The sequence below is a fragment of the Chiloscyllium punctatum genome, chromosome 11, assembly GCF_047496795.1.
Source record: "Chiloscyllium punctatum isolate Juve2018m chromosome 11, sChiPun1.3, whole genome shotgun sequence".
NCBI lineage: Eukaryota > Metazoa > Chordata > Chondrichthyes > Orectolobiformes > Hemiscylliidae > Chiloscyllium > Chiloscyllium punctatum.
This window is the reverse complement of record NC_092749.1, coordinates 105,754,130-105,767,384: the sequence shown is the minus strand read 5'-3', so window position 1 is coordinate 105,767,384 and position 13,255 is coordinate 105,754,130.

The following is a 13,255-nucleotide window of genomic DNA, read 5'->3' as shown; positions in this document are numbered from 1 at the left end:
CAAGTCATACAAGGTTACACTGCAGAGGAGGTTCACAAAGAAACTTAGCAGACTCTGGAATGAACCTCTTTAATGTTAATGTTGATCCCTCTCTCTGCACCGTCTCAGAGCTATAACCCTGCATCCTACACTCTATTCTGTTACGCTGATGAACTTTTATAGAATTATCTGCCTGTAAAGCATGGAAGACAGCATTTTTCACTGTACCTTGGTACACGTTACCGTAACAAATCAAATCAAATCTGAATTCGTCCCCCCTAGATTGTAGTCAAAAGGATTGTGGTACATTAACTCAATAACTCCACTGCAGATAATCACTATCAAAACCCTTGTAAAGTATGGCAAAACGAGGCTGGAAAACTGCAATGATGCTGTTAATTTTTAAAAGAAATGTTATCCTTACGATGAATTGCTTTGCAAACATTTTCCTCCCACTGTAATACTAAGGCACCAATGTGCAGTGTTTCAGGTGGAAGGGAGGGGAACGGTATAAGGAGAGTTGCTGATTTGGTAAGATATTACAGATATGATGGGCTGGGCTGTGCAATTCCATAATTTTATTTGCAAAGATGCAGTTTGCATCAACACGCGCCATTGTATAACTTGCAGGTGGCATCTGTGTACTGGGGGTAAAAAACACAGGCTCTTCGCTGTTTTGAACACCAGTGTGTTTTCTGTCAACTTTGTATTGTGACAGTACCCTTTTAGATACTTAAACAACATCATCATAATTTATAATCATGATCTACTTCAGAGTTCAGGAAGTTACTTGGCATTAAATGGCTTCTGTTGCAATAACTGCTCAGGCCATATTTCTTCTTTATTTAATATCCTGAGGCTGTTAATGGAAAGTAACATCTTGTACTCGTCTACATACAGCTGAGATTGAAAAGCAGAGACTGGGGAGGAAATAAAGCCTTTTCTCCTTTGAAATTTCTTCGTTCACATTGCTGAATCAAAGCAACGCAACTTTCTTACTGAGGAACAAAGCGACAGAAAACAATGCAGAACTGGAACAAAGCTGCTGGTTTTGGTAGCTGCAACATCAGGGCCCATAGCTATGAGAAGTGCACTAAGAAATCCAACAGCAAGTTCGGTGGAGACTTCTTTGAACAGTCAGTAGTTAGAATGTGAAACTTGGGAATGTTTGAGGCAAACTGCACAGATGCATTTAAGAGAATCCAGAAAGGAATGGCAGGGGAGAAAAGGCATTGGAACTGCAGTGGTCGAAGAGAGCAGCTGCCCACCTCTGTCTCAAGGGCAATTAAAGATGGACAACCAATAATAGTCCATCTACATCTGTGAAGTTAAACATCACACAACAACAGGTTATAGTCTAACAGGTTTATTTCAAAGCACTAGCTTTTGGAGCAGTGCCCCTTCACCGCTGATGATACAGGCAGTGCTTCGAAAGCTGGTGCTTCCAAATAAACCTGTTGGACTATAACCTGGTGTTGTGTGATTTTGAACTTTGTCCACCCCAGTCCAACACTGGCACCTCCAAATCATAACTACTTCTATGAAAGTATTTTTAGAAATAGTATGTCAGGCTGATGGTTTGGATGACGTTTTAAAAATTCATTCAGGTGAGGTGGGTTTCACTGGCAACACCTTTGGGAAGGTGGTTGGGAGCTCCCTTCTTGATCTGCTGCAGTCTATTTGGTGTAGGTATTTCCACAGTGCTGTTAGGAAGGAATTCCTTTGGATTTTAATCCAGCAACATTGAATGAGCAGGAATAGTTCCAAGTCAGGATAGTGAATGGTTTGGAGGGGAATTGGCAGGTCCTACTGTCCTTTAAGGTAGCAGTGATTGTGGGTTTGGAAGGTACTGTCCGAGGATGGCATGGTGACTCAGTGGTTAGCACTGTTGACTCACAGCGCCAGGGACCTGGGTTTAATTCCCACCTCAGGTGATTCTCTGCATGGGGTTTGCACATTTTCCCTGTATCTGCGAGGGTTTCCTCCGGGTGCTCCGATTTCCTCCCACAATCGAAAGATGTACAGGTTAGCTGAATTTGCCATGCTACATTGCCTATAGTGTCCAGGGTTGTGTGGTTAGGCACATTAGTCAGTGGTAAATAGGGTAGGGGAATGGGTCTAGGTGGGTTACTCTTCGGAGGCTAGGTGTGAACATGTTGGGCCCAATGGCCTGTTTCCACACTTCAGGGATTCTATGAAGTTTCTGCAGTGCATCTTGGAGATGGTACACACTGCCACTACTGAGCATTGGTATTGGAGGGAGTGAATATTGTGGATGTGTTGCCAGTCAAATGAGTTGCTTTGTCCAGGATGGTGTCAAGCTTCTTTGTTGTTGGAGCTGCACTCGTCCAGGCAAGTGGGGAGTATTCCATCACACTCCTGTCTTGAAGGCAGGAAGATGGTGTGGAGCATAAAAGTCAACATGGACTGGTTGGGCTGAATGGTCTATTTCTGTGCTGTACTTTCTACATCAAGGAATATCAGTGAACACTTGATGCAATAGCAAAACAGCGAAAGGACAGAGAAAACAGCATTTTCTTTAAAACTGCAGACTGGGTTGTGTGGACCAGAAACATGTCAACTTCTGTTTGCAACAGAGGAGAGATGTCATGCTGTGTGGAATGGTAATTTAGATAAAACAAAGAACTGTGGACGCTGGAGATCTGAAACAAAAACAAAAATGCTGGAGAAACTCAGCAGATCTGGCAGCAACTGTGGAGAGAGAAACAGAGTGTCATATCTCTGTAATTTTAACAGTCTGTGATGGTATGTTATAGCTCGACTGAGGAGTTCAAGTTATTGAGGCAACACTGCACCTTTTTATGCATGTTGTCCAGAGCTGTGGTTGTGATAGTAGAGACCTCAACTTCCTTTCCATCATGTGGCTGCCTGGGATTCTCTCTTGCCCTTCCCACCCGCTGCTGCCATGTGTTGGAGGGATGTTCAGGCTGCATTATGAATGCACCTTCATCGGTCATTGAGTCCTGTAGTGTAACCCGAACTTCTGTCTCAGGAACAGAAATGCCCCCCACCCCCCTCAATGCCCCAAGATCTCCATCGTAAACTGTTAAAGTGTAATCCGAATCTGTGCAGTGAAATCTCCCTTCCTCCACACGCCTTTCCACTCCCAGGTTAAGAAGGGTCACTGGACTCAGAATGTTAACTCTCCACAGATGCTGCCAGACCTGCTGAGCTCTTCCAGCCATTTCTGATTTTGTGTCTGATTTACAGCATCTGCAGTTCTTTTGGTTTTTATTGAACGTTTAGCCCGATTTAGGAAATTCTAATTTGCGACCTGTGATTGTGGTTCCTCATTTAGCTGACAGTATTAATGATGGGAAGTCTCACAGACTCACCTTCCAAATACTTGGGAGAGGTCAGATTGCCAAAGAAAGTCAGGAAACGTTTGCCATATTTAGTGCAAAAGTAAAAACAGTCTTGTGGATAAGTTGTAGCATCCCTACCTCATGACTAAAAGTTCCGTATTTGATTCCGATGTCAGACCTTTCTTTTCGAGCAATGACCAAGAAGGTTGTAAATTCAGACAAAATCAGTAAAAGTAAGAGAATCTTCTGGTCAACCACCCCATAGAAGGGAAGGACAAAGCATGGTAGTGCATTACCGCTGTGGACTGATGGAAGTCCAACCCTCAGAAATGAGGATAGAAGCAACAACATCATTAAAGGTTACCACTCCTGACTCAATATATTACTTTTGTAGTAGAGACACTATTGTCTTAGACATCAATGTGGCAACTGGTTGGCCCAGATCAAAGACATTTCCTGATGAAGGGCTTATGCCTGAAATGTTGATACTCCTACTCCTCGGATGCTGCCTGATCCAGCCCCACACTTTTCGACTCTGATCTCCAGCATCTGCAGTCCTCACTTCCTCCAGATCAAAGACTGTCAAACATCAGTGAGAGGAATGACATGGTTGGATGAAGAATTGAATGTTGGCTAGGAAACTGGCTGAATTCTCTGCTCCTCTTTAGATAGTGATCTTCGTTCCCCCGAATAGATGAAGAGAGCCTTGGTTTAATATTTCACCCCAGAAATAGCATCTCTGACAATTAGAGTTGCATTCCTTCGACAGTGCATGGAGGAGGCAAGCCAGAAGATGCCCTCACGAACCCACAAACTTTGACTCAATTGTGTTTCCACAGTTAAGTTCAAAGGTCAAGGGTTGAAGTTCCACGCCAGGCAGCACAGGCTGAGGCTTTTCTACTCATCATGTTTTGCTGACCATTTTCAACAAGCCATCCACTTTGTCCCGCGTTCTTCCTGAAAGGTTCGGTAAACTTTTCAATGGCAAGAATTTGGCTAAATTCTCCTCAAAAGTTATATTTTAATCTGCTTCATCCAGTGCATCCGAAATCAAATGACCTGCTGTTTAAAGAAACAAACCTACATTCCACCTCTAATTGTTCAGCATGTTACTGTAAATCTGTGTACCATGATGACTAGAGGACATGACACTGCGTTTATTAATTTTTTAGATGATTAGATTCCCTACAGTGTGGAAACAGGCCCTTTGGCCCAACAAGCCCACACCAACCCTCCGAAGAGTAACCCATCCAGACCCATTACCCTCTGACTAACACACCTAACCTATGGGCAATTTAGCATGGCCAATTCACCTGACCTGCACATCTTTGGACTATGGGAGCACCCAGAGGTAACCCAGACAGACACAGGGAGAATGTGCAAACTACATACCCAAGGCTAGAATCGAACATGGGACCCTGGTGCTGTGAGCATTTAGTACTTTGAAAAATATTTCAAATACAGGAGAAGAAGGCATGTATGTCCTAATGACTCTATTATTCTTGAAGGAAGGAAATTTGCTTGCCAGCATAGATGGACCACGGCAATTCAGATGTGCTGTCCTTCCTCATACGTTGCCCTTTTCCTAGGCAGTCTCCTAATCTAAACCAAATCTGGCTGTATACTGCTGCACACTATTTAGGGATTAAATGCATTCCTTGTTGTTTTCCTGTGCCTGTCAAAAGCCACCCAACAAATTTGGTCAGGCTTTCCAACAGCTTCCAGGGGGTGGAGTTGAGTAGGATTCCCCCAGAGTGTGGCACCCTGAGGCTCTCCTCGTTGGGTTGCTGGCATCTGCCATCGCTCCTGTTGGCACTGGGTGGCAGCGAGGTGCTGTTGCGCTCTGATTGGCTGGACACTGTCAGTGAGCAGGTCCTCCACTCCTAGAGATCTCTGAGGTGGCTACTTATGTGCCTGAAATTCTGTCAGACCTCCCGATTGGAAATGACAGGGACTTCCCACTCAATCTGTAACTTGTTGGAGAGCCCCTCCCCCACCAACCTGACAGAATCCTGGACATTTTTATTTCCAGAAAACTGAAATATCCTTCCTGGAGGTCCAACACAAGGCAACTTGAATAACTAAAAATGACAGCCATAGCATTGATTTATTTAAACTCTTTGTTCAAACTATAATGTAAAAAGGGATGCATCACTGTGCTTTTTAAAAGTTTTTTTATATTGCCATTCTCATGTTCTTCAAATCTAGTAGTTCTATCTCACATTTAAACAGAATGGCAATTTTTTTCTGTTCCTTCATATAATTTCAAAATTTGCTTTGGAATTTTCTTCTCTGATTATGTGCAAGTTTTGGAAAACAAAGTTAAACTCCTTGTTCCGCATTCTTTGTTGGCAAGAACATGAAACATTTACACAATCAAGAAAGCAAAAAGTTGCAACTCTTATCTTGGGAACCTCGAGGAAGATTGACAAATCTCATTCCTTGTGTCATTAGTCACTGCTACCTGTACTGTCTGGAGGTGACACTGGAGTGTCATAAAGTCATAAAGTCATAGAGATGTAAAGCACGGAAACAGACCATTCGGTCCAGCTCATCCATACCGACCAGATAGGCTAAATTAATCCAGTCCTGTTTCCCAGCATTTGGCCCATTTCCCTCTAAACCTTTCCTATTCATATACCCATCCAGATACCTTCTAAATGCTGTAGTTGTACCAGCCTCTACCACTTCCAATGGCAACTCATTCCATAAATGTACCACCCTCTGTGTGAAAAAGTTGCCCTTTAGGTCCCTTTTAAATCTTTTCTCTCTCACCTTAAACCTATGCCCTCTAGTTTTGGACTCCTCTACCCTGGGAATCGATCTTGACTCTTTATCCTATCCATGCCCCCCATGGTTTTATTAGTCTCTATAAAGTCACCCCTCATCCTCCGATGTTCCAGGGAAAACAGCCCCAGCTTATTCAGCCTCTCCCTATACAGGTGACCCCCCCACCCCATATCCAAGACCTACTGCGGAAGCCTGAAACCGCGGATAGTAGCAAACCCTGTCATTTAACTGGGAAACCCACCTCTCCAGCCGCCCATGGAATTACTTCTGGAATGTTCCGTGTAATATTTTTGGGCCCAGTAGACGGATAACTGAAACCGCGGAAACCGAATCCGCGGATACAGGGGTTCTACTGTAGCTCAAACCCTCTTTTCTGAACCTTTTCAAGTTTGACAACACCTTTCCTGCAGCAGGGAGAGCAGAGCTGAACGCAGCATTATTCAATTATTCTTGTTTAATGTGGTGTTAGGTGATAGAATAATACTCATAGTTGTGTTTGGCTCTGATGTGTGTTTCACGCCCTGTCACAGTACTGAATGACTCTTATCAAAGATACAAATGACATTCTAAGTGGCAGTCACAAAGGTTAACGTTTCCCTCATTGCCCTATTCATAGCCTTTGACATGATTGACAATATAATTAATCTCTGATGCCAGTTGACTGTCATCCAACTGGGTGGGACTGCTCTTGCATGATTCGATTCTTTTCTATCTAAGCGTCATCAGAGAAACACTTGCAATGGCTTCTTGTACTGCTCCCACTCCTTGACCTCTGGTGACCCCGAGGATCCACCCGTGGCCTCCTCCTATTTCTCATCAACCAGTGAGACTATGTTAGCTTTCACATGTCCACTGAGGACCTCCCAGCCCTCCATCAACCACCATCACTCCTCTACTGTCCAATCATCAGTTTGCTTCTCTGAGGAAGGTTCATTCGACCTGAAACGTTAACTCTGATTTCTCTCCCTGGATGCTGCCAGACTTGCTGAGCTTTTCCAGCAATTCCTGACATCCAATACTGGACAAGCAGAAATTTCTTCCAGTTAAGTACTGGGAAGCTGAAAGCCATTGCTTTTAGTCCCCACTCCAAACTCTGCACTTTAGCAACTCAATCCCTTGCAACAGTTTGAGATAATCTGCTTGCAGCCTTCGTGCTACTCTAATATTACGAAGCCCCTCTTCCGGTGGGATGTGGAAGTTCCAACCCCAGAGTTGTCTCTGCGCTTTTGCTTTTCAAGTGTTGCGCAACTAGGAGGGATTGTTGATTGATTAATTGAGGAAGGATGGTACATCGGAATCAGCAGGACATTCTATCTCACACATATTCAGTCTGATAGCCATGAGACTATAATGGGATCCAGAGACTCTGATTCGGTGCTGTGTGCTCCATCTGGTTATAGCCTGCTGTAGAACAGAATTGTGCTTTGGTACCCAACTCCATGAATTACTAGGCCATATCAGAGAGCAATTAAAAGTCAACTGTATTTCTTTAGTCTTGGAGCCACATGTAGGCCAGACCAAAGAATGATGGGAGGTCTCCTAAAAGACATCAGTAAAGCAAGTAGGTCGCTGCAACAATCATGGTCATCATTCTTGATATATTCCAAATTTGTTTAATAAAATTTAAATTCAACAGTTTGGCCCTCTTATGACACAGTGGTAGTGTCCCTGCCTCTGGACCAGGAAGCTGGGTTCAAATCCCACCTGCTCCGGAGGTGTTTAATAACATTGCTGAGCAGGTTGGTTAGAAAAAAAAGTTTTAAAAGATTCTTCTTAGGGGCCCTCTTGTGGTAGTGTTCCCACCCTTGGATGAGGAGTCCAGGTTCAAGTCCACCTGCTCCTGGCTGTGTAATAACACCTCTGAAGAGGCTTAGAAAAAATAAATTCAACAGCTATCATGGTTGGGTTTAGAGTTGTAGAGCTTTGGTCTATGCCTCTGGTTTACTCATCCTGAATCTTGACATTGCAACCAGTAATATCTTTAAAGGTCAGGTATGTGCTGTTCTGAAGTGATCCAAATTGATATATTTTGTTACACATATTCATATCCAGTTTAAAGAGTCAGGTAAATTTAATTAACTTTGTAAAAACAGACGTCTTGGACTCAATATGATACCTTTGGGGTATGTGGGATTTGAACTTGAATCTTCTGAACTATATGTAAGAGTACAAGGCACTGCAAGACCCTCAGCCATAATGCCGAATTAATATGGTTTTCTCATTTGGAAGTAATTGTGACTGATGGAGGTTGTCACTATGACAGAACATTATTTACACTGTCTGGTTCTGCATACCACCGTAAATTCCTTTGCGCTCCCTCTCTTAAATATTAGAAGAAATGTTTAACTGCATTCTACTCTTCACTATTTGAGTCCGGAGGTCGGTCAGCTCAGCGTGGGCTCAGTTCCTGAGGTTACCATGAAGGATTACAGAGGTGGAAGTGCTGGATGTCTTAAAACACATGAAGGTGGATAAATCCCCAGGACCTGATCAGGTGTACCCTAGGACTCTGTGGGAAGCTAGAGAAGTGATTGCTGGGCCCCTTTCTGAGATATTTGTATCATCGATAGTCACAGGTGAGGTGCCGGAAGACTAGAAGTTGGCTAACATGGTGCCACTATTTAAGAAGGGTGGTAAGGACATGCCAGGGAAGTATAGACCAGTGAGCCTGACCTCGGTGGTGGGGAAGTTGCTGGAGGGAATCCTGAGAGACAGCATGTACATGTATTTGGAAAGGCAAGGATCGATTAGGGATAGTCAACATGGCTTTGTGTGCGGGAAATCACGTCTCACAAACTTGATTGGGTTTTTTGAAGAAGTAACAAAGAGGATTGATGAGGGCAGAGCAGTAGATGCGATCTATATGCACTTCAGTACGGCGTTCGACAAGGTTCCCCATGGGAGACTGATTAGCAAGGTTAGATCTCATGGAATACAGGGAGAACTAGCCATTTGGATACAGAACTGGCTCAAAGGTAGAAGACACAGGGTGGTGGTGGAGGGTTGTTTTTCAGACTGGAGGCCGGTGACCAGTGGAGTGTCACAAGGATCAGTGCTGGGTCCACTTCTTTTCGTCATTTATATAAATGATTTGGATGTGAGCATAAGAGATACAGTTAGTAAGTTTGCAGATGACACCAAAATTGGAGGTGTAGTGGACAGCGAAGAACGTTATCTCATTACAAAAGGATCTTGATTAGATGGGCCAATGGGCTGAGAAGTGGCAGATGGAGTTTAATTCAGGTGCGAGGTGTTGCATTTTGGGAAAGCAAATCTTAGCAGGACTTATACACTTAATGATAAGGTCCTCGGGAGCTAAACAAAGAGACCTTGCAGTGCAGGTTCATAGTTCCTTGAAAATGGAATCGCAAGTAGATAAGATAGTGAAGACGGCATTTGGTACGCTTTCCTTTATTGGTCAGAGTACTGAGTACAGAAGTTGGGAGGTCATGTTGTGGATGTACAGGACATTGGTTAGGCCAATGTTGGAATATTGCATGCAAGTCTGGTCTCCTTCCTATCAGAAAGATGTTGTGAAACTTGAAAAGGTTCAGAAAATATCTACAAAGATGTTGCCAGGGTTGGAGGATTTGAGCTACAGGGAGAGGCTGAACAGGCTGGGATGTCGGAGGTTGAGGGGTGACCTTATAGAGGTTTACAAAATTATGAGGGGTATGGATAGGGTAAATAGACAAAGTCTTTTCCCTGGGGTGGGGGAGTCCAGAACTAGAGGGCATTGGTTTAAAGTGAGACGGGAAAGATATAAAAGAGATCTAAGGGGCAACTATTTCACACAGAGGGTGAAGCGTGTATGGAATGAGCTGCCAGAGGATGTGGTGGAGGCTGATGCAATTGCAATCTTTAAAAGGCATTTGGATGGGTTTATGAATAGGAAGGGATAGGAGGGATATTGGCCGGGTGCTGACAGGTGGGGCTAGATTGGGTTGGGATATCTGGTTGGCATGGACGGGCTGGACCAAAGGATCTGTTTCCATGCTGTACACCTCTATGACTCGTCAGGGAAGACAATGGCGCCTATACCTTTCTTTGGGTACAACTGATGACTGTGTTTCAATATAATAAATTAGAGACGAGAATGAATAAAATTCCCAGGGAAACAAAAACAGGCACCTTAATGAATCAAGGTAATTTTCTTAGAATCCGTACAGTGTGGAAAGAGGCCATTCGGCCCAACAGATCCACACCAACCCTCCAAAGAGCAACCCACCCAGACCCATTCCCTTACCGTACATTTATTCCTGACTAGCGCACCTAACCTACACAACCCTGAACACAATGGACAATTTAGTATGACCAATTCACCTAATCTGCACACCTTTGGATCACCCAGACACAGGGTGAATATGTAAGCTCCACACAGACAGCCACCTGAGGCTGGAATCGAACCCGGGTCCCTGGTACTGTGAGGCAGCAGTGCTAACCACTGAGCCACCATACCGCCCAAACGTGCAGGTGGATTTGAACCAACGTCGGGGGTCCTGTAATTATCCATATGTATAGCTAAATGGGGAACAACAGTCATAATAACTTGATTTTACATTGCCCCCTCAAGCCATTAAAACAACCTGAAGTGCTTCGGGGTGTGTAACCAGATGAAGGTGAACTCAGTAGTCACCGGGGTAAACATTCAGCTTCCTGGGAGATGTCAGCCAAACAGGACCTGGCTGCCCCTTTCACAGAGGAGGACCAGGCTGCTGCTGGAAGTACATCGTTCCTGGAGTCTCAAAACTTGTGGGAAAACCCAGCACCAATGTCCAGGCTGTTGGAGGGAGAAGGTGCGGTTTAGATTGGGGGACGGGCATGGAGAGTAGGGGGTTGAAACCAAGGCCAGGTGGCTGGCTTCCAGTGTGTACCTGCTAGCCTTATCTCCAGTCCCTCAATCGGGCACTGGGAACCCTTTGATCAAGGGCCCAGTCTCCAAACTGGCAAGCTTCCCGTTTTCAGGAATGCTGTATGGAGTCAGACCCACCTGGACACCTGGTTTATCCCAGCAGTGATGGGCTGAGGATCTTGGGTCATCCTTACGTGGCCATGCGAGACCCTCAGCTGTCAGGAAGTTGGCAGTGAGGCGGAGGCAGTTGGATTTGAGTACAATATCTCTCAGTCTACTTAAATGCTCCTTCCATCTCTTACACCACCACCACTGGGAGCAAAATATTTACCTCCAGTGCCAGAGAAGTTGTCATTCGGGCAGGTAGGAAATTTGCTTGGCTCAGACCCTGACCTTATGACCTTTGTTCTCCATTTTTCTTACATTCTCCTCCCCCTGTTGCTTGAGTCATGTTTAACCCTCATCCGGGAGGAGCCATGCTGACCCGTCTGACCCCTTCACTTCCACCTCTTTTACATCTTTGTTTCTCTTTCACCTAATTATCAACCCCTTTGTCGCCTGCGCTGGGCTTCTACACCAATGATCCCCTCGTTCCATCTCCACCTTGATAAAATATAAAATGCACCCATTTCCCAGCTCCTTCAATTCTGAAGGAGAGTCATGTCAGGCTTGAAAGATTAACTCTGTTTTCTGATCCCCACCACAGGTGCTGCCAGACCTGCTGAGTTCCTCCTGCATTCTAGAATCAGAATCCCTACAGTGTGGAAACAGACCATTCAGCCCAACAAGTCCATACCAGTAGTCCGAAGAGCATCCCACCCAGACTCACCCGTCTACAACCCTGCATTTCCCATGGCTAATTCACCTAAGCGGCACATCTTTGGACTGTGGGAGGAAACCAGCTTGGAGGAAATCTACATAGACAAGGGGAGAATGTCTCTTTGGAGCTTGCACAGTCACGGTGGGCGGCACGGTGGCACAGTGGTTAGCACTACTGCCTCACAGCGCCAGAGACCTGGGTTTAATACCCGCCTCAGGTGACTGACTGTGTTAAGTTTGCATACTCTCCCCGTGGCTGCGTGGGTTTCCGCCCACAGTCCAAAGGCGTGCAGGTTTGGTGAACTGGCCACGCGAAATTGCCCGTAACGTTAGGTGCAGAGATAAATGTAGGGGAATGAGTCTGGGTGGGTGCGCTTCGGCGGGTCGGTGTGGGCTTGTTGGGCCGAAGGGCCTGTTTCCACACTGTAAGTAATCCAATCTAATCACCTGAGGCTGGAATTGAACCCAGGTCCCTGGCGCTGTGAAGGAGCAGTGCTAACCACTGAGCCACTGTTCTGCCATTCATAGAGTTATAGAGATGTACAGCATGAAAACAGACTCTTCGGTCCAACCTGTCCATGCCGACCAGCTGTCCCACCTGCCAGCACCTGGCCCATATCCCTCCAAACCCCTCCTATTCATATACCCATCCAGATGTCTTTTACATGTTGTAATTGTACCAGCCTCCACCACTTCCTCATTCCATACACGCATCACCCTCTGAGTGAAAAAGTTGCCCCTTAGGTCTCTTTTATTTCTTTCCCCTCTCACCCAAAACCTATGCCCTCTAGTTCTGGACTCCCTGACCCCAGAGAAAAGACTTTGCCTATTTATCCCATCCATGCCCCTCATAATTTTGTAAACCTCTATAAGGTCACCCCTCAGCCTCCGACGCTCCAGGGAAAACAGCCTTAGTCTATTCAACCTCTCCCGATAGCTCAAATCCTCCAACCCTGGCAATATCCTTGTAAATCTTTTCTGAACCCTTTCAAGTTTCACAAACATCTTTCCGATAGGAAGGAGATCAGAACTGCATGCAATATTACAACAGTGGCCTCCCCAGGAATCAATTTGGTGAACCTTCAAAGTACTTTTTCTCAAGCGAGTATACCTTTTCTTAAATTTAAAACAAAAGTGCACGTAACACTCTGGGTATACTCTCAGTAAGACCCTGTACAAGAGCAGTAAGGTTTCTTGCTCCGATACTCAAATCTCCTTGAAACAGGTACAAAGCAAGACGGAGAACTGGCGAGAAAAGGGGAATGCTACAGTTTGGGATCAACATCACACAAAGCACAAGACAAGAGTTGGATGAAGAGTGTGTGGAAGATACAACGAGCTGAACTATTTCAGAGTTCTCAGGCGACTTTACGGCCTGTGGACATCACAAAGACAGAAAAGAGCAGGGCCAACGATAACGAGAACTTTAAGATCAAAGTGTTTGTGGACAGTGAGGCAATGCAGGATGGTGAGTGGGGAACTGATGAGT